Source organism: Apodemus sylvaticus, chromosome 17 (genome assembly GCF_947179515.1).
Source record: "Apodemus sylvaticus chromosome 17, mApoSyl1.1, whole genome shotgun sequence".
Lineage (NCBI taxonomy): Eukaryota > Metazoa > Chordata > Mammalia > Rodentia > Muridae > Apodemus > Apodemus sylvaticus.
This window is the reverse complement of record NC_067488.1, coordinates 46,324,015-46,347,143: the sequence shown is the minus strand read 5'-3', so window position 1 is coordinate 46,347,143 and position 23,129 is coordinate 46,324,015. Positions and strand designations below refer to the sequence as shown.

General features: G+C 42.3%; 1 pseudogene; it reads right to left on the bottom strand.

Annotated features, from left to right (window-relative positions):
* Positions 1-13,509: 13,509 nt before the first annotated feature.
* On the bottom strand, positions 13,510-18,168 carry LOC127667350 (apolipoprotein L3-like; annotated as a pseudogene).
* Positions 18,169-23,129: the final 4,961 nt, after the last annotated feature.

The window sequence follows — 23,129 nt, the reverse complement described above, 5'->3', positions numbered from 1 at the left end:
TGCCTGACTTATAAGAAAGAGATAAACTGTAGAAATTACATGGTTTGGAAGTACCCTGACAGGCATGAAAAGGCCTCCTAGTGATGGTACAGCTTCCAGTTGGATTTCCTAACTGATCTACTTGGAGAAGGGGAAGGAAAAGTTTATGGCTTCTGGAGTTAGTTGAATAGACCTGTGTGGATCTCCATGAAGATTCCAGAGACAGGACACTATCTACCTCATGGTATCTCAATTTTAGGAGAACTGAGATACAGGGGTGGGAAGGGGCTGTGCACAGTGAAGGTGAGAGACTGAGCACTTAGAGACTGAGCACTTAGAGACTAAGCCACTTTATACTCTGTGGCTCTGGATGGCCTGAAATTCACTATGTAGACCAGGCTGCCCTCAAACTCAGAGATCCTTCTGCCTCTGCCTCCCAAATGCTGGGATTAGCACTGTATGCCAGTACATCTGGGCATTATTTATAATTTTCCTATACTTACTTTATTTTTACTTTCTTCTTGCCTTTGTATCTTTCTGACAAGCTGGCTCATAGTGCAGCTGAATCTTTTCTTTTAGCTCTGTGAAGGCCCTCATAAAATTGATGCTGCATCCTTATATATTGCATAGTTGAGAAATTAGATATTTTTGAACTTAGGTTTTCAGAATTCTTTCCCACAGCCTTAATGGCTGTCCTGAAGGTCCCAGTTTTCTACCATTTTCGCCCAGGGGCAAAAGTACAGAGATATAGAGACTCTCCATTTTTAGGTCTCACCATTTCTGCTCAGAAATGTGAAGTCTTTCGAGGAGTAGACACTGTAATCCCAGAACTAGGAGTGCTGAGGCAGGAAAATCATGGGCTCAAGGTCAGTCTAGGCTACAAAATTAGACTCTGTCTCAAAATAAAAGGAAAACCATATCCCCCACAAACCCAGAACTTTTCATGGAGTTAGAAAGCATAATTTTCAAATTCATTTGGAATAACAAAAACCCAAGGATAATAAAAACCTTTCTCAACAATAAAAGAACTTCTGGTAGGATCACCATCCCTAACCTCAATCTGTACTACAGAGCAATAGTGATTAAAAAACTGCATGGTATTGGTACAGTGACAGGCAAGTAGATCAATGGAATAGAATTGAAGACCCAGAAATGAACCCGCACACCTATGGTCACTTGATCTTTGACAAAGGACTAAACCCATGCAGTGGAGTGATGATCTCCTGTCACATTGTGTGTACATTAAAGGGGTCCACAACACCCTCTACAGCTGTGGTGAAACTGAACATGTGGGGAAATAGCACAGTCCCTAACTTATGAGGAGTCTTGCTCGCACTAACTTTGAGCAGCACCCAGGTCTTCTTAGGGGTGTGGGTTCACATCTGACTTTGTATGATAACCTCAGGCTGACTTTCTAAATTCTTCTGTGCATACCACGTGTGTTTGTGGGGTCTGCATGGTGTTTAACAAAACAAATTCTGCTACCTGAGGCTTAGGGCCCTTCCAGAGATCATTCTCCACACCTTCTGAATTCTGACCAGTCCCATCTCTCTTCACAAGCACCTGACTCTCCTCACTACTCAGCACAGTGCTGGGTTCTGGAGTGGTTGATGCTGACAGTGGTCTTCTGAAGTTAGAGATCATGGCACTCAGAATCTGCCTTTTCTTGGAACCATCCTGCCTTGCTTCCTCTCAGAAGTTCCCAGCATGCTCCATGGCACAGTCCACTACCTTATGTCTCACCCTCATGGCACCTTTGGTTGAGGGACCAAAGTCCTTGTTCTACCAGAGACCTAAAGCTGAATGACTATATGACACCTCTGCTCTGTCCCAGGAGAAGAAACTCGTAGGAGCTGGACACCAGGGGCCAACATAACCCTTCCTTTCATATTACACAAACATTACTGGGTTTGATTATCATGTCTCCACAGCTTAAGGTAGGGATAGCAAGAAACCACACAGGGACTACGCACTAGAGTTTGCAACATATTCATTTCACCATTTGATTGGAGTTTTACAATCATTCCCTAAAACACAAATCTTTCCCCATTTTTCAAATCAGTCTGTGATTACAAAGTGTAATGTGGGGGCTGTACTGTGATTTTGCAGATGGGGTGACTGGCTGAGGAAGAGGCATCAGTTTTCATACCACAGCTCAGACAGTGCTAAGAGCAAGCCAAGACAGAGCTTAAGATATGAGACACCAGTGACCACATTTCCTCAAGGAATATTTGTTGCTGTATTTTAAAATATTTTTTTACTCTTGATTTTCTCTCCTTTCATCAGCATGACTTCAGCTTGGCACATAAAAGGACATGCAGGACCATGTGAATGTCTGCTGAGCCACAGGCCCACAGTGACAGGACGATGTAAATGTATGCTGAGCCCGCTACAGCAGGTTCTCTTGAGGAATAAGAGTTGAGAGTGAGGAATAGGCTTGAACATTCCTATACCCCTGGGCAGTCAGGATGGCAGGGATTAGCACACTCCCATGCCTCTATCTCTCAGTCCAGAGATAGAAGCAGCACCCATCCCACTTGTACATTAAGAAGGTCTGCTAGAAAACTGCTCAGCATGTTCTGTGACAACACAGGCAAATGGTTGCCACCTCAGTGCTCAGGACTGCCAACACTGTTGGTCCAGAGGTTGCAAGTGACTGCTTTGACTCCATTTTTCAAAACCAGCTAGTTAACATTTACTGAACAAAAGCCTGTAGAACATAAGAGGCCAAGAGCCCATTGATCTGAGACTCCACCTTGGCCAGCAACCATCCACAGACTGAGAAGGAGCTGAGAGCCATGTGCCCAGTCTCCTGTCACAAAAGTGCTGACTTCATCTCCACTGCACACAGTGTTTGACCCCCGTATGGGATCCACCTTGACTCTCACTCTGGCTCTCTCCCACTTTCTGCTCCCAAAGCTTCCTGACCTCTCATTGCTTGTCCTGTCCAGACCTCCCTGACCACACCTACCATGTTACCCTCCCATTCCCCACACTTTAGGCCATTCTGATCCCCCCTTTTTTAATTTTTTTAATTTCTCACATGTATATTGCAAGGTAAAAGCCAATCTGAAAGATGGCAAAGTATGTGATTTCAAATGTATGGCACTCTTGACTTGTTAACACCCACAGATATTGTTTAATACAAGCAATGAATTCTATACTACAGTCAATAATATATCAGTACTGTGGTACAGGCATGTAAATTCCAATACTTAGGAAGACCATCACAAGTTTCTGGTCTACCTAGAAATTCCAGTCCAGTAACACATGATAAAGCCATAATGAATTATAAAAATATATAAAAAGTACTTTCTGCTTTTGCAATTTGAAACTGCTACCCAGCCCCTGAAAAAAATCTATGAAAAAAAAGTACAGCAAAACGAACCCACTAAAAGAATATTCTCAGATAGCTAAGCATTTAGCAAACCCAGCACAAGACCATGAGGAGATGGCAAAGATGTTAGGATATAGCAGGATGTTATGAAAATGATGGATGCCAACTGGTCTACAGATTCTCATCCGCTGGAAGGCTGATCCCCATTTAGATCCAATTTCTTCCTCTTCTGGGATCTCTGGCCATCTGCACTGGCCTCCCTCTGTTCAACCAGAGAAATTCAAACTCCTCAACAATATTTTCCATGGATTTGACATCAGGCTGTTTCTCTCCTTACAGAATGCCTCTGCTGTCTCGACCCCTGTACAAGTCATCTCCCCTGAACTCTTAGCTGCTTGCAGGAAGGCCACTGAGGCAGATGTGACTGCAGATCCTTGCACATCTGCTCAAATATCTGCAGCTTCCCCTCCAGCTTGTGAGCCAGGTCCTGCAGTGCTCCAGCTGACTCTGTTTTTGCCCTATCAAACATATCTTTTGATTTGTTCACAAGGTGATACACATTCCATACAAGAAAGATGCTTGTAAACCCTCCTGCTCTAATCCTGGCTCCTCTGGCCCCTGGGAGAACGCCCTGTATAGGGCTTTTTCCAATAGATGTGAAGTTCTTGGTCCCTGCTCCAGTGCAAGAGATGGATCTGGCTGTCTTGATGGCTCAGATCTGATCCTTGAAGGTACTGTGGGCCTTGGATAATTTCAAACCTGTGCTACATAGCTGAACTGTGATCATATGTATGATCTTTAGAATCTCAAGTACATTCATGCTAGCTCCAACCAGGTGACTGGCTTCAGATTCACCTGACAGCCAGATTAATTCTTCCATATTGGTGGTCATAACATATTGGTGGACATAGATACTTCCATATTGGTGGACATAGATACTGTCACTCCCAGACCCTTGGATGTTTTTGAGAGTACTAGACTGGCCCCAGCTGTCAGGGGTGACAGAGCCGAACTGTGGTGGCCCAGGACTCCAGAGGCAGTACTTATAGGGTTGGAAACTAGTGGAGATGGTACAGTCTTTTGCACCTTGTCAAGATAGTCAGCCAGGGCACAGAGCTGCACAATATGGCCTTCTGGTTTCTTTTTCAACTGAGGAAACTCTCACAAAAACTGCTGTTTCTGCTGCTCCCTTTGAAGTCTGTAGTTTTCATCTGTGGGGTCCTTAAGAGCATCATGTGGTACAGCTCCATCCTGGCTGTGACAGAAGTGAAGTCACTTTTTAAATATAACAGCACTTTTTAAAGATAAAGGCGTATTAAGTCTTTAACTTTATACTAAAACCCCAACAGGAAATAATTTTACAGAGATCCAAAATTTTTCACTCTACTATGAACATTTGGTACATCCTAGGTGCCCACCATCCTTAGTCCATAGGCATCAGTGTATAAAGTAGAGTCAAGATGCCAATGTGAAAGGCACTTGATAAATGCCCCCACTCAAGGTCAGTGCCATCACTACCCATGGGAACCCTGTGATGAGCACAGGGATGTGGGATCAGAGCAAATACTCTTTACCTCAGAGAAATGTGTGTGTTGTGAGAGATGCACCTTTCCCAAGAGTCTCTCCTCTACCATTGGATGCTGGGGAGTCATCTGAATTCTCTGCAGCATCCAGCCTGCAGGAATGCCTGAGCTTGCCTGGGGAGCCCTGCAGCAGCGGGATATACAGACTGAGCATGCTAAGAGTGGATTCCTCCATCTGCAAGGCTCCCAGACCGGAGCAGTGCAAAGCTTCACAGCTGGCCTCATGGGACACAGTGACAGCACACTTACTTTGCACAGACCACCTGCATCTGCTGCACAAGTGTCAGCATTAAGGTTAGATTTGTGTCCCATCTGCAAGATACTTCATTAAATATCTATAAGTATTTAAAGTTGGGAAATGAAGAGTCTGAGATGCATTGTTCCCAAGCCAGCCTAGGTTACAAAATTAAACTCTTTCTCAAAAAAAAGAAAAGAAAAGAAAAGAAAGAAAGAAAGAAAGAAAGAAAGAAAGAAAGAAAGAAAGAAAGAAAGAAAGAAAGAAAGAAAGAAAGAAAGAAGAAAAGAAAAGAAAAGAAAAACCATACCACCACATACCCAGAAATTTTCATAGAATTAGAAAAAGCAATTTTCAAATTAATTTGAAATAACACAAAACCCAGGATAGCAAAAACTATTCTCAACAATAATAAAACTTCTGGCAGAATCACCATCCCTGGCCTCAAGCTGTACTACATACAGAACAATCTGATAAAGACTGCATGGTATTGATACAGTGACAGGGAAGAAGATGAATGTTATAGAATTGAAGACCCAGAAATGAAGCCACACACCTATGGTCACTTTATCTTTGACAAAAGAGATAAAACCATGCAGACCCCCCCCCCAAAAAAAAGCATTTTCAACAAAAGGTGATGGTTCAACTGGTGATTAGCATGTAGAAAAATACAATCCAGGAGAGCAGGGAGCACAGGAGTGGTAGAGCAGCTGGAGCAGTGTTCTTCCAGGCTCCATCTGCATCCAGGAGATGGGCTGAGCCTCTGTGCCAGGGGAGAGATTGTCTCCCTGGGGTGCTGAGACAGGCTTGCAGTCCCACAGGAGGGACAAGCTCCATCCAGAGACAGCGGGACCAACTAACACCAGAGATAATCAGATGGTGAAAGGCAAACACAAGAACATTACCAACAGAAATCAAAGCGACATGGCCTCATCCAAACCCAGTTCTCCCACAACAGTAAGTGCTGGAAACTCCAACTCACTGGAAAAGCAAGATTTGGGATTTAAAAATTACAGCTCATGATGCTGATAGAGAACTTCAAGAAGGACATAAATGACTCTCTTAAACAAATATAGGAAAACACAACCAAATGTAAAGGAATTGAACAAAACCATCTAGGATCTAAAAATGGAAGTAGAAACAATAAAGAAATCAAAAAGGTAAACAACTCTGGAGATAGAAAACCTAGGAAAGAAGGAGTCATAGATGCAAGCATTAACAACAGAATACAAGAGATAGAAGAGAGAATCTCAGGTGCAGAAGATACCGCAGAAAACATTGACACAATAGTCAAAGAAAATGCAAAATGCAAAAACCTCCTAACCCCAAACATCTATGAAATCCAGGACACAACAAGAATACCAAGTCTAAGGATTATAGGTATAGAAGAGAAAGAAGATTTCCAGGGTAAAGAACATTTCCAATAAATGTCTTCAACAAAATTATAGAAGAAAACTTCCCTAACCTAAAGAAAAAGATGCCAATGAACATAAAAGAAGCCTACATAACTCCAAATAGATTGGACCAGAAAAGAAATTCCTCTCAGCACCTAATAACCAAAATGCGAAATGCACTAAACAAAGAAAGAATATTAAAAGCACTAAGGGGAAAAGTTCAAGTAACATATAAAGGTAGACCTATCAGAATTACACCAGCCAGAAAATCCTTGGCAGATGTCATACAGACCCTAAAGGAACACAAATGCCAACACAGGCTACTATACTCAGCAAAACTCTCAATTACCATAGATGGAGAAACCAAGGTATTCCATGATTAAAAAAAAAACCAAGTTACACAATATCTTCATACAAATCCAGCCCTACATATGATAATGGATGGAAAACAAAAGGAAGGAAACTACACCGTAGAAAAAGCAAGAAAATAAACTTCTTTTAACAAACCAAAAAGAAGAAAGCCGCATAAACATAACTCCACCTCTAACAACAAAAATAACAGGAAGCAACAATCACTTTTCCTTAATATCTCTTAACATCAATGGACTCGATTCTCCAATAAAAAGATGTAGACTAACAGACTGGATACGTAAACAAGACCCTACATTTTGCTCCACACAGGAAACTCACCTCAGGAACAAAGACAAACACTACCTCAGAGTAAAAGGCTGGAAAACAACTTTCAAGCAAATGGTCCCAGGAAACAAACTGATGTAGCCATTCTAATATCAAATAAAATCGACTTTCAACCTAAAGGTATCAAAAAAGATAAGGAAGGACACTTCATACTCATCAAAGGAAAAATCTGCCAAGATGAACTATCAATTCTAAACATCTATGCTCCAAATGCAATGGCACCCACATTCATAAAAGAAACTTTACTAAAACTCAAAGCACACACTGCAGCTCAATACTAGTGAGAGACTTCAACACTCCATTCTCATCAATGAACAGATCAGGGAAACAGAAAGGAAACAGAGACACAGTGAAACTAACAGAAGTTATGAATCAAATGGATTTAACAGATATCTATAGAACATTTTATCCTAAAAACAAAAGAATATACCTTCTTCTCAGCACCTCATGGCACCTTCTCCAAAACTGACGATATAATTGGTTACAAAAGAGACCTCCACAGATTCAAGAAGACTGAAATAATCCCATGTACCCTTTCAGATCACCACAGACTAAGGCCAATCTTGAATAACAACAAAAACAAGAGAAAGCCCACTTATGCATGGAAACTACTCAATGATAACTTGGTCAAGGAAGAAATAAAGAAATTAATGACTTTTTAGAATTTAATGAAAATGAAGGCACAATATATCCAGACTTATAGGACACAATGAAAGCAGTGCTAAGAGGAAAACTTATAGCTCTGCATGACTCCAAAAAGAAACTTGAAAGAGCATACACTAGCAGCTTGTCAGCACATCTGAAGGCTCTAGAACAAAAAGAAGCAAATACACCCAAGAGGAGTAGACAGTAGGAAATAATCAAACTCAGGGTGGAAATCAACCAAGTAGAAACAAAAAGAACTATACAAAGAATCAACAAAACCAGGAGCTGGTTCTTCCGAAAAACCCAATAAGGTAGATAAACCCATAGCCAAACTAACCAGAGGGCACAGAGACATTATCCAAATCAACAAAACCAGAAATGAAAAGTGAGACATAGTAACAGATACTGAGGAAATCCGAAAAAAAAAAACAAAAAAAAACATCATATGCTACTACAAAAGCCTATATGTAACAAAACTGGAAAATCTAAATGAAATGGACAATTTTCTAGACAGATACCAGGTACCAAGGTTAAATGAGGATCAGATAAATCATCTAAACGGTTCCATAAACCCTAAAGAAATAGAAGCAGCCATTAATAGTCTCCCAAATGAAAAAAGCCCAGGACCAGATGGGTTCAATGCAGAGTTCTATCAGACCTTCAAAGAAGACCTAACACCAATACTCTTCAAAATATTCCACAAAATAGAAAGAGAAGGAACACTACCCAATTCATTCTATGAAGCCACAATTACTCTGGTACTTAAACCACACAAAGAGCTAACAAAGAAAGAGAGCTTTAGACAAATTTTCCTTATGAATATTGATGCAAAAATACTCAATAAAATTCTTGCCAACTGAATCCAAGAACACATCAAAACAATCATCCACCATAATCAAGTAAGCTTCATCCCAGGGATACAGGGACAGTTCAATATATGGAAATCCATCAATTTAATCCACTACATGAAAAATCTCAAAGAAAAAAGCTACATGATCATTTTATTAGATGCTGAGAAATCATTTGACAAAATCCAACACCCCTTTATGATAAAAGTGTTGGAAAGATCAGGAATTCAATGCTCATACCTAAACATAGTTAAAAAGCAATATACAGCAAACCAGTAGCCAACATCAAATTAAATGGAGAGAAACTTGAAGCAATCCCACTGAAACCATGTACTAGACAAGGCCATCCACTTTCTCCTTACCTGTTCAATATAGTACTTCAAGTCCTAGCCAGAGCAATTAGACAACAAAAGGAGGTCAAAGGGATAAAAATTGGAAAGGAAGAAGCCAAAGTATCACTATTTGCAGTTAATATGATAGTATACTTAAGTGACCCCAAAAATTCTTCCAGAGAACTCCTAAACCTGATAAACAACTTCAGCAAAGTGGCTGGATATAAAATTAACTCAAGCAAATCCGTATCTTTTCTCTACTCAAAGGATAAACAGGATGAGAATGAAATTAGGGAAGCAACACCCTTCCCAATAATCAAATAATAATAATAATAATAACCTTGTTGTGACTCTAACCAAGGAAGTAAAGGTCTGTATGACAAGAACTTCAAGTCTCTGAAGAAAGAAATTGAAGATCTCAGAAGATGGAATGATCTCCCATGCTCATGGATTGGCAGGGTTAATATAGTAAAAATGGCCATCTTGCCTAAATCAAATACAGATTTAATGAAATACCCATCAAAATTCCAACTTAATTCTTTATAGAGTTAGAAAGAGCAATTTCCAAATTTATCCAGAATAACAAAAAACCAAGGATAGCAAAAACTATTCTCAACAATAAAAGAACCTCTTATAGAATCACTATCCCTGACCTCAAGCTATAATACAGAGCAATTGTGATTAAAAAACAAACAAACAAAAAACAACTGCATGGTATTGGTACAATGCCAGGCAGGTAGATCAATGGAATAGAGTTGAAGACCCAGAAACAATAGTTAGACCCACACACCTATAGTTACTTGATTTTTGACAAAGGAGCTAAAACCATTCAGTGGAAAAAAGACAGCATTTTCAATAAATGGTGCTGGTACAACTGGCAGTCAACACATAGAATAATGCAAATTGATCCATTATTATCTCCATGTACAAAGCTCAAGTCCAAGTGGATCAAGGACCTCCACATAAAACCAGATATACGGAATGTAATAGAAGAGAAAGTGGGGAAGAGCCTGGTGCACATGGGCACAGGAGAAAATTTCCTGAACCCAACACCAACAGCTTATGTTCTAAGATGAAGAATTGACAAATGGGACCTCATAAAATTACAAAGCTTCTGTAAGGTAAAGAACACTGTCAGTAGGACAAAACAGCAATCAAGAGATTGGAGAAAGATCTTTGCCAATCCTACATCCAATAGAGAGCTAATATCTAATATATACAAAGAACTCAAAAAGCTACACTCCAAAGAAACAGATAACCTTATTAAAATGTAGTACAGAGTTAAGAAAGAATTCTCAACTGAGGAAGAAGAGATAGCTGAGAAACAGCTAAAGAAATGTTCAACATCCTTAATCATCAAAGAAATGCAAACCAAAACAACCCCGAGACTCTACCTCACACCTGTAGAATGGCTAAGATTACAAACTCAGGGGACAGCAGATGCTAGCAAGGATGTGGAGAAAGAGGAACATTTCTCCATTGCTGGTGGTATTGCAAGCTGGTAAAATGACTCTGGAAATCAGTTTGGCTGTTCCTCAGAAAACAGGACAGAGTACTACCTTAGGAACTAGCTATACCTGGACATATACCCAGAAGATGCTCCAACATGTAATAAGGACACATGTTCCACTATGTTCATAGCAGCCTTATTTATAGTAGCCAAAACCTGGAAAGAACCCAGATGTCCCTCAACAGAGGAATGGATACAGAAAATGTGGTACATTTACACAATGGAATACTACTTAGCCATTAAAACCAATGAATTCATGAAATTCTTAGGCAAATGGATGGAATTAGAAAATATGATCCTGAGTGAGATAACCTAATCAGAAAAGAACACACATGGTATGTATTCAATAATAAGTATTCCAAAAGTTAGGAATACCCAAGGTACAATTCATAGACCACATGAGGCTCAAGAAGAAGGAAGACCAAAGTCTGGATAATTTGGTTTTCATAAAAGGGGGATCAAAATAGCCTGACTTTCAGCCAACCAATGGACTGAGCATAGGGTCCCCAATGGAGGAGCTAAAGAAAGGAGTTGAGGTTTGCAGACCCATAGAAGGAACAATCCCCTATTTACCGAGGAGTCTTGCTCTCACTAAATTTGAACAGCACCCAGTTCTTCTTAGGGGTGTGGGTTCACATCTGGCTTTGTGTGATAACCTCAGGATGACTTTCTAAATTCTTCTCTGCATACCCCATGCATTTGTGGGTTCTGCACGTTGTTTAAAAAAACAAATTCTGCCACCTCAGCCTCAAGGCCCTTCCAGAGATCACTCTCCACACCTTCTGAACTCTGATCAGCCCCATCTCTCTTCACGAGTACCTACCTCTCCTTACCCCTGAGCACAGTGCTGGACTTTGGAGTGCTTGATGCTGACAGTGGTCTTCTGAGGTAGGAGAGCATGACACTTGGAATCCGCCTTTTCTTGGAACCATCCTGCCTTGCTTCCTCTCAGAAGTTCCCAGCATGCTCCATGGCACAGTCCACTACCTCATGTCTCACCCTCATGGTACCTTTGGTTGAGGGGCCAAAGTCCTTGCTCTACCAGAGACCTACAGCTGGATGGCTATGAGACATCACTGCTCTGTCCCAGGAGAAGAGACTGATAGGAGTTGGGCACCAGGTGCGAACAGAAACCTTCCTTCTGGGGCCTATTTCATTTTATACAAATATTACTAGGTTTGATTTCCATGTCCTCACAGCTTGATGAACGAAGAGTATGAATCCACTCAGGAACTAAACACTACAGTTTGCAACACACGTTTTTCACCATTTGATTGGAGTTTTACAATCATCCCCTAAAACACAAATTTTCCCCATTTTTTGAGTCAGCCTGTGATTTTGCAAATGGGGAACAATTTGAAAAATTTGCAGGTTGAGGGACAAGGCATCGAATTTCATTCCACAACTCAGAGATTGAGCCAAGAGGAAGCCAAGTTGGTGTTTTATGATACAAGTCACTAGTAACCATACTTTCTTGTAGAGAGATATTTGTTGCTATCTTTTAAAGTTTTTTCTTACTCTTGATTTTCTCTTCTTTCATCATCCTGACTTCAGCTTGACAGAGTTCAAAAGCACAGTGAGCTGTAGGACAATGTAAATATCTGCAGAGCCACAGGCCCACCATGACTGATTCCTTTGATAAAGGGAGGAATAGGCTGGAGCATTCATAGACCCCAGAATAGTCAGGATGGCAGGGATTAGCACACTCCCATGCCTCTGTCTCTAAGTCCAGGGACGGAGGCAGAGCTCATCCCACTTGTACACTAAGATCTGCTAGAAAACTGCTCAGCATGTTCTGTGATAGCACAAGAAAGTCAGGCAACCTCAGTGCTCAGGACTCTGCCAATACCAGTGGTCCAGAGGTTGCTTTTACTGCATTTTTCAAAACCAGTCAGTTAACGTTTACTGGACACTAGCCTATAGAACAAAAGAGAAGATTCCATTGATCTGAGACTCCATCTTGGCCAGCAACCATCCACAGACAGAGAAGGAGCTGAGAGCCATGTACCCAGTCTCCTGTCACTAAAGTGCTGACGTCATCTCCACTGCACACAGTGTTTGACCCCGTATGGGATCCACCTTGACTCTCACTCTGGTGCTCTCCCTTTCTGCTCCCAAAGCTTCCTGACCTCTCATTGCTTGTCCTGTCCAGCCCTCCCTGACCACACCCACCATGTTACCATCCCATTCCCCACACTCTAGACCACTCTGACCCCTGTTTTTCTATTTTTTTTTTTTTATTTCTCACATGTATATTGCTAGCTAAAAGCCAGCCTGTAAGGTAGCAATCTATGCTATTTCAAATGAATGGTACCCTAGACACTTGTCAACACCCATAAATATTGTTTAGCACAAGCAATGAACTATATACTATACTCAATAATATATCAGTACTGAGGTACAGGCACATAAATCCCAAAACTTAGGAAGACCTTCACAAGTTTTGGTCTTCTTAGAAATTCCTGGCCAGCTACATGATGAAGCCATAATCAATTAAAATTACCTATTAGGTATTTTTCTGCTTTTCTTTTTTGAAGCTGCTCCCAACACCCATCCCCAAAAATCTAAGAAAATAATTATAGCAAAACAAACCCACTAATACAAAATCATTTTTCAGATAGCTAAGCATTTAGCAAATCCAGCACAAGGCCATGAGGAGTTGGCAAAGATGTTAGGATACAGCACGGTGTTGTTAGAGTGACGGATGGCAATTGGTCTGCAGATTATCATCTGCTGGAAGTCTGATCCCCTTTTAGACTCCAGTTTCCTCTCTTGAGATCTCTTGCTACCTGCATTGACCTCCCTCTGCTCAGCCAGAGACATTCAAACTCCTCAACAATCTTTTCCACGGACTTGAATTTAGGCTCTTTCCCTTGTTACAGAATGACTTTCCTGTCCCCACCCCTGAACATGTCATCTCCCCTGAACTCTTAGATGCTTGGAGGAGGGGTCACTGAGGTAGGTCTCACTTTAGATCCTTGTAGAGCTTCTCAAATACCTGCAGCTTCTCCTCCAGCTTGTGAGCCAGGTCCCGGAGTGCTCCAGCTGACTCTGGTTTTGCCCCATCATACTGATCCTTTGATTCATTCACCAGGTCATACACATGCTATGCAAGCAAGATGCTTGTACACCCTCCTGCTCTAATCCTGGCTCCTCTGGTCACTGGGAGAACAGAGCCTTGGAAGGCATTCCCCACCTGTCTAGTACCTTGGGCAGAGTTTCTCCCAGTGGTTGTGAGGTTCCTGGCCTAGGCTCCAATGCAAGAGATCTATTTGACTGTCCAGATGGTTCAGATCTGGTCTTCAGGGTATTGTAGGCCTTGGATAATTTCAAACCTGTACTACAAACCTTGACTGAGATCTTAGGCATGAGCTTTAGAATCTCCACAAGTACGTTCATGCTGGCTCCAACCAGGCGAGTGGCTTCAAATCCATCTGACAGTCTGATTGATTCTGACCACATTGGTGGTCATAAAACTAGTCACAGATGCTGTCACTCCCAGACCCATAGAGGTTGCTTAGAGTACAAGACCCATGGAGGTTTCAGTAAAAGAGTGACAGAATCAAACCATGGTGGCCCAGGACCCCAGAGGATGTACTAACAGGGTTGGAAACCATTGGCCTTGGTAAAGTCCTTGTCAAGATGGCCAGCCAGGTCTCAGAGCTTCCTGATATTGCCCTCTACTTTCTTTTTCAACTGAGGAAACTCTCACAAAAACTGCTGTTTCTGATGCTCGCTTTGAGGTCTGTCATTTTCAACTATGAGTTCCTGGACTAAATCTTCCTCCAGAGCATCACACAGTGCGGCTGCCTCCTCGCTGTGACAGAAGTCAAGAGCATGAGGAAAACAGCTCTTTCTTTTTAAAGATAAATGCTTATTAAGTCTTTAACTTTATACTAAAACCCCAAGAGGAAACAATTTTTCCAGAGATTCAAAATATTTCATTCTACTCTGAATATTTGGTACATCCTAGGTGCCCACTGTCCTTAGTCCATAGGCATCAGTGTATAAGGTAGAGTCAAGACACCATGGTGAAAGGCACTTGATAAATGCCCCCACTCAAGGTCAGTGCCATCTCTACCCATGGGAACCCTGTGATGAGCAGGGGGATGTAGGATCAGAGCAAATACTCTTTACCTCAGAGAACTGTGTGTGTTGTGAGGCATGCACCTTTCCCAAGAGTCTCCCCTCTACCATGGGATGCTGGGGAATCATCTGCATTCCCTGCAGCATGCAGCCTGCAGGAATGCCTGAGCTTGCCTGGGGAGCTCTGCAGCAGGATATACAGACTGCCCAGTTTTCTGGGGAACCTCCAGACTGATTTCCAGAGTGATTGTACCAATTTGCAACCCCACCAGCAGTGGAGGAGTGTTCCTCTTTCTCCACATCGTCGCCAACACCTGCAGTCTCCTGAGTTTTTAATCTTAGCCATTCTGACTGGTGTAAGGTGAAATCTCAGGGTTGTTTTGATTTGCATTTCCCTGGTGACTAATGAAGTTGAGCATTTTTTAAGATGTTTCTCTGCCATCCGATGTTCTTCAGAATACCACTCCTGGGCATTTCCCAGAGGATTCCCCAGCATGTAATAAGAATATATGCTCTACTGTGTTCATAGCCGTCCTATTTATAATAACCAGAAACTGGAAAGAACCCAGGTATCCCTCAACAGAAGAATGGATGCAAAAAATGTGGTATATATACACAATGGAGTACTATTCAGCCATTAGAAACAATGAATTCATGAAATTCTTAAGAAAATGGATGGAGCTGGAGAACATCATACTAAGTGAGGTAACCCAGTCTCAAAAGATCAAATCATGTTATTCACTCACTAATAAGTGGATATTAGCCTGGAAAACTGAAATACCCAAAACATAATCCACACATCAAATGAGGTACAAGAAGAACGGAGGAGTGGCTCCTGGTTCTGGAAAGACTCAGTGTAGCAGTATAAGGCAAAACCAGAACAGGGAAGTGGGAAGGGGTGGGTGGGAGAACAGTGGGAGGGAAGGGGGCTTATGTGACTTTTGGGGAGTGGGGGACCAGAAAAGGGGAAATCATTTGAAATGTAAATAAAAATATATCGAATAAAAAAAAAAAGAAAACAAGGATATACAGACTGAGTGTGCTAGGAGTGGATTCCTCCATCTGAAGGTTCCCAGACCTGAGCAGTCAAGAGCCTCGCATGTGGCCTCCGGGGATATTATATAGTGACAGCACACTTACTTTAAAGCTTTGCACAGACCACCTGCATCTGCTGCACACAGTGTCAGCATTAGGGTTAGATTCGGGTCCAATCTGCAAGACACTCATTCAATATCGATAAGGACTTCAAGGGGGGAAAGAAGGAGCTGAGATACACTGTTCCCAAGAATCTCCTATAAAAATGCTCAACCCTAAAGAAGTAGGTGTGAAAGGGAATTTGGTGCCATTTCTGACCTGTAGAGGAACTGGAAGCCTAAGACCTTGACCTTAGGAAGATTTCCATCAGGCACATGTCCCTGAAATTCTTCGTGTCCCTGTACGAGATGAGCTGTCTTCTGCCCTCACTACCAACTGTCCCTAAATCCCTATACCCTTGTGGCTCCATGTGTCTCCCCTGGGGCAACAGTCCTGAGCAGTGTCCTCTTGGCTACTGGAAGCTGTTTCAATATGAATATTTTTCCTAGGATGGGCTTTCTGGTGTGCAGGAGTCATGCGATTCATCACACACTCAGTGCAGGATATGTCATCCTGAGTACAAGGAGTCTAAAGCCTGAAGCTCCCTCAGATATGACTGGTGCCTGTCATCACTGGCTCATTTCAACCCTCTGTGCTATGCAATAACAATTATCTATATGAGCTCGGAGTTGTTTTTAAATTTTCTCAATCCTCTAGTTGGCTTAGAGTCATCTTTCGTTAGTACCTGGTGAGAGGGAAGGCTCACTGACACTCTGTTCTCAGACTTTGTCATTTAGCAGTTCCTGAGAATTTAATAATAAAGCCCAAGCCAATCCCATTAGAGCCATGAGACCCTCCAGATTGTTTTGCCTGCTGCCTGCTCTCTGCAGATGCCCAAAGTTGTCCCCTTCCAGGCTGGAGCTCACAAGATCAGTGGCTGCCTGGGGTGACTGGGACAAGACAACTGCTACCAATCTTTGCTCCACACTGACTGCCACTCCTCACTAGTTCCTGACTCCCAACATGGCAGATTCCTGTAGACAGAGATCACCAGGCTACCAGATACCATAGCTGATGATGGGGTCTCTTTGGAACACCACAAAGCTATGTGCAAAGATTCAAGGAGCCTGGAGATCATCTATAGTAATTGGAAGGACAGAAATGCCCTGAATTTATTTAAGACAAAAGGGGGAGTGTTTCCCCTAGTGTGTTGACATGGGAACAGTTTCTCAACTTATGGGAATCATCCTCCAAACACAGAGACTTTGGGAGCTGTCTGTAGTCACATGTTCTTCCTGATATTCGGGGAGCTCTAGGTACAACAGAAGAAATTCCTAAATAACCCCTAAGAACTCTGTAGTGTTTAAAGACAGTGTGTGGAGGGCACACTCATGAACTGCCCTACACACACAGGAGGCATGACATCAGAGTAGGGGGAAATGCCCCTTCTCCCTCTTACGTGTCTTCTGCTGAGTCCCTGACCATCCTTTTCTCCGTTCCTCCAACTCTCTCCCTCCTTTGAGCTCTGCTCTCCTAGCCTGCTACCTGTCATTCACAGACTCTCCTGATCCATGGCTGTGACCCTGGTTCTGGTCTCTCTGGGCTTTAGGAACTATGCTGGCATGTGGTTTTCCATCTGTGACCTTTGCTTATCCAAGTCTGTTACCACATCCTATCAGACTGAACTCTCATTCCTGTGAAACAGCATGGGGCTCTGGATCTCAGCAAGGACAGGCAGGGTCCAACCCAGTTCTGTGCATCTGAACCATGGGCTCTCTGCCTCCTCAACCCACAGAAGGGTCCTGATGCTGTTACAGCTCCTCAGATGGGAGGAAACAGAATGAGACAGAGCCAGGAAGATGGCTTTTCTGTCTACATTTTTCTCACTTGTCTCAAAAGAAATCCTTGATTCCTCAGTCTTACAGAAGATCTTTGGACCTTTTCTCCTCTCACTTTCAAAATTATCTGGCAAAGCAGACTTTCAGGAGCACCCACTGTGTGCTGTCCCTGTGCTGAGAGCCTCACTGTGTGATGGCCCCATGCTGAGAGCCCCACCTGGATGATCCTGTCTTCACACACTACTGTTTCATGGAGGTGGAAATCAGGAAGTGGTAACTAACTTGTAAAGGTCACACAACTGGTAGTTGACAGAAATCATATTGGCACCTTGAGAAACATCTTCAAACAACCTGAGGTGATTTCCCCCAGGAATAACATGTTATAAACACTCCTCTTGGAGAGTTAAGGAAAATGGTCCATAATGCCAACCCCTGAGACTGTCTAGAGTGGGTACACCTGACAGGAAATAGCCCTCATTCTCCTGGTCTGGGGGGCAGCACTGAGTGCACCCTGCAGGTCACCTTGACAACTCTGCTGCTTCCACAAATCCATTCCAGGATCTATCCTCAGTTATCAGTCTCTTCAGATCTGATTTGCAGAGTGCTTCCATGAGAAAATCAGTGAGTTCTTCAACAAGTCGACCTAGCACTGTCAGGAAAATAATGAGGTCAGATGATAGACTTCTATAGTCTGGTCACCTCTCCACTTCTACAGTGTGAGCCACAGACACAGACTTGTAAGAGCAGAAGGGGAAGATTGTCAAGAATAGCAGGGGATTTCAGAGGGCTGGGGAGTGAGGGAATGTAACTGGCCCAACATGCATGAAGTTTGTCGTTCTGTCCCCAGCACTGCAAAAACTGGGTGAGGTTGTGCTAATTGTAATCCTACACTCAGGAAGTAGAGTCAGGAAGATCAATTTGAGGTCATCCCTAACTACACTACAAATCAAGATGGATATCAGCCTGGCCTATGTAAGTCTGAGACCTTCTCCCAGCACACAAACACATACACTCACACTCACACACACACACACACACACACACACACACACACACACACACACACGAGACACACACAGAAACATACTCATGATAGATAGTTGATAATAATAGATAATTATAAATAGATTAATACATCAATAGGTCGATAGATAGATAGATAGATAGATAGATAGATAGATAGATAGATAGATAGATAGATAGCAGGGTATACCTGTGCAAGCATCTCATTGGAAAGCTACTGTGGCCTTTAACAAAATGGGCTGGTGCTGGGAGTCATATCATAAACTTAATCTCTGTTCTCCTCTGCATGGGTGGTCTTTAGGCAGGGGGTGGGCTTGTGTAGGTTTGTTGGGAGACTAACTTGGAGTCACTGATCTTGTTGTGGGTGTAACCTGGATATGCTGGTCTTGTTGGTGGTGTAACCTGGAGATGGTGGTCTTGTGGTGGTGTAACCTGGAGATGCTGGTCTTGTTGGGGGAGGCAACTTAGAAACTAATGCTAGGTACCAGCCTGTTAGTTTACCTGAGTTCAAATTTAGGTCAGGTTCTCTTAATGAAGTCTGCACTTAAAAGATTTGGCATCTCACTTAGCTGTGTGGATCGAGTCTCTAGATGCACTTCTGAGACACAACCAGACACAAGCTCTGGGCCTGGTATACCCAGGGCACGAAAGTGAAAGAAAAAATTCTGGTTTGTGGCTCCTCATGATAAAATAATCCACCTGGCATGATGCCTACCAGGTACCACCCTGCTGATCTGCCATGGACAGGAACTGATAGGGTAACTGCTTCTCTGGCCTGAATAGGATAGAAAGATCCAAGAATGAAGGTCAGTGATGAAGGCTGAGCTAAGCATCAATTCCCAAGAAAAAGGAACCCATTCATTACTGAGATGACAACAGATGCTTGGTCTCCAAAAGGAGGACCACGTTTTACCTGGATGTGTTGATGATAGGGAATAAACTTGGGACTTTCTGCATTCGTGGGCCATTCCCACTCTCCTCTCTCTCTCTCTCTCTCTCTCTCTCTCTCTCTCTCTCTCTCTCTCTCTCTCTCTCTGAGTGTGTGTGGGTGTGGGTGTATGTGTGTCTCTCTCTCCTCCTACACCATGCTTGTCATGCTCCCTGCCATGATGCCCACGGACAAACCTTCTGAAAGTGTAAGCAAGCCCCCAATTAAATCCTTTTATAAGTTGCCTTGTTCATGGTGTCTTCTCACAGCAATAGAACAGTAGCTAAGACACCTTGTAAAACTCCTAAAATTTTCTATAGAGAATGATCCCTCATTCCTGTCTGATACTGTGCATGTACTATTGAATGTATAAGGAACAAAGGTTTTTCTTAGGGACACACAGACATCAGACAAGGAACAACAGACAGAGGCAGTTGGAAGATACGGAGAGAGAAGTAGATAGTTCAAATGGAGCTTGCTCTTGGTTTAGTTGACTCTGAAAGGAAGATTTAGTTTGTTTATTTGTTTGTTTGTTTTCGGAGACACTGTTTCTGTGTGTAACTAGCCGTGGGCTGTCCTGGACTTGCTTTGTAGATCAGGCTGGCCTTAAACTCACAAAGATTCACCTGCCACTGCATCCCAAATGGAGGGATTAAAGTCATGGTGCCCAAGACCAGCTTGAGGGCAAGATTCTTTTTTTTTTTTAATTTATTTTCTATATTCTTTGTTTGAGCCTTCCCCTTTCCCGGTGCCCCCTTCCCCATAAGTCCCATAAGCCCTCTTCCCCCTGCCCATTCTCCAATCACCCCCCCTTCCATTTCTCTGTCCTGGTACTCCCCTACAATGCTGGATCAAGCCTTTCCAGGACCAGGGCCTCTCCTTACTTCTTATGGGAATCATTTTATATGTTAAATATGTCTTGAGTATTCAGAGCTTCTGGGCTAATTAATATCCACTTATCAGTGACTGCATTCCATGTGTGTTCTTTTGTGATTGGGTTACCTCACTTAGGATGATATGTTCCAGTTCCAACCATTTGCCTAAATTTTTCATGAATTCATTGTTTTTAACTGCTGAGTAGTATTCCATTATGTAAATATACCACATTTTCTGTATCCATTCCTCCATCGAGGGACATCTGGGTTCTTTCCAGCTTCTGGGTATTATAAATGAGGCTGCTATGAACATAGTGGAGCATGTATACTTACTGCATGCTGGGGAATCTTCTGGGTATATGCCCAGGAGTGGTATAACAGGGTCCTCTGGAAGTGTCATACCCAGTTTTCTGAGGAACCACCAGACTGATTTCCAGAGTGGTTGTACCAGCTTGTATTCCCACCAGCAGTGGAGGAGTGTTCCTCTTTCTCTACATCCTCACCAACACCTGCTGTCTCCTGAGTTTTTAATCTTAGCCATTTTGGTGTGAGGTGAAATCTCACGGTTGTTTTGATTTGCATTTCCCTAATGATTAATGATATTGAACATTTCTTAAGGTGCTTCTCAGCCATTTGAAATTCTTCAGGTGAAAATTCTTTGTTTAGCTCTGTACCCCATTTTTAATAGGGTTATTTGGTTCCCTGGAGTCTACCTTCTTGAGTTCTTTGTATATATTGGATATTAGCCCTCTGTCAGATGTAGGGTTGGTGAAGATCTTTTCCCAATTTGTTTTGTCCTTTTGACAGTGTCCTTTGCCTTATAGAAACTTTGTAATTTTATGAGGTCCCATTTGTCAATTCTTGATCTTAGAGCAGAGTTATTGGTGTTCTGTTCAGGAACTTTTCCCCTGTGCCCATGTCCTCAAGGGTCTTCCCCAGTTACTTTTCTATTAGTTTCAATGTGTCTAGTTTTATGTGGAGGTCCCTGATGCACTGGGAGTTGAGTTTCGTACAAGGAGGTAAGAATCCATCTATTTGCATTCTTCTACATGCTGACCTCCAGTTGAACCAGCACCATTTGTGGAAAAGGCTATCTTTTTTCCACTGGATGGCTTTAACTCCTTTGTCGATGATCAAGTGACCAGAGGTGTGTGGGTTCATTTCTGGGTCTTCAATTCTATTCCATTGATCTACCTGCCTGTCACTGTACCAATACCATGCAGTTTTTAACACTATTGCTCTGTAGTACTGCTTGAGGTCCGGGATACTGATTCCCCCCAGAAGTTCTTGAGAATAGTTTTAGCTATCTTGGGTTTTTTTCTTATTTCAGGTGAATTTGAGAATTGTGTTTTCTAACTCTGTGAAGAACTGAGTTGGGATTTTGATGGGGATTGCACTGAATCTGTATATTGCTTTTGGCAATATGGCCATTTTTACTATATTAATCCTGCCAATCCACAAGCATAGAAGATTTTTCCATTTTCTGAGGTCTTCTTCAATTTCCTTCTTCAGAAACCTGAAGTTCTTGTCATACAGATCTTTCACTTTTTGGTTAGAGTCACACCAAGATACTTTATATTATTTGTGGCTATTGTGAAAATGTCATTTCTCTAATTTCTTTCTCAGCCTTTGAGTATAGGAAGGCTACTGGTTTGCTTGATTTGATTTTGTAACCAGCCACTTTGCTGAAGTTGTTTATCAGCTATAGGAATTCTCTGGTGGAGTTTTTTGGGTCGCTTAAGTATACTATCATATCATCTGCAAATAGTGATAGTTTGACTTCTTCCTTTCCAATTTGTATCCCATTGATCTCCTTATGTTGTCTAATTGCTCTAGCTAGAACTTCAAGTACTATATTGAAAAGATATGGAGAGAGGGGGCAGCCTTGTCTAGTCCCTGATTTTAGTGGGATTGATTCAAGCTTCTCTTCATTTAGTTTGATGTTGGCTACCGGTTTGCTGTATATTGCTTTTACTATGTTTAGGTATGGGCCTTGAATTCCTGTTCTTTCCAAGACCTTTAACAGGAAAGGATGCCGGTTTCCGCCTCTGGATCTGGAACACTCTCGGCCACAGCATGCCATCTCCAAGCAGTGCAGAAAACCAGCTATACACCCAGCAAATAGCTAGGAAGAGGTAGCCTGCACAGTTGAGTCCGGCCCTGCAGAACAGAGAATCCAGTATGGAGCACTCTGGCAAGAGCCTTCTGTTCTCCGCCTCTGGATTGGGAACATCCTCGGCCACAGCACACCATCTCCAAGCAGTGCAGGAAGCCAGCTATACACCCAGCAGCCAGCTAGGAAGAGGCAGCCTGCACAAGTTGAGTCCGGCCCTGCAGAGTGAATGATAGTTTTGATGTGTTCTTGGATTCAGTTGGCAAGAATTTTATTTAGTTTATTGCATCGATATTCATTAGGGAAATTGGTCTGAAGTTCTCTTTCTTTGTTGGATGTTTGTGTGATTTTGGTATCAGTGTAATTGTGGCTTCATAGAACGAGTTGGGTAGTATTCCTTCTGTTTCTATTTTGTGGAATAGTTTGAAGAGTATTGGTGTTAGGTCTTCTTTGAAGGTCTAATTGAATTCTGCACTAAAACTATCTGGTCCCATGCTTTTTTTTTTTTTTTTTTGGTTGGAAGACTTTCAATGACTACTTCTATTTCTTTAGGGGTTATGGGACTGTTTAGATGATCTATTTGATCCTGATTTAATTTTGGTATTTGGTATCTGTCTAGGAAATTGTCCATTT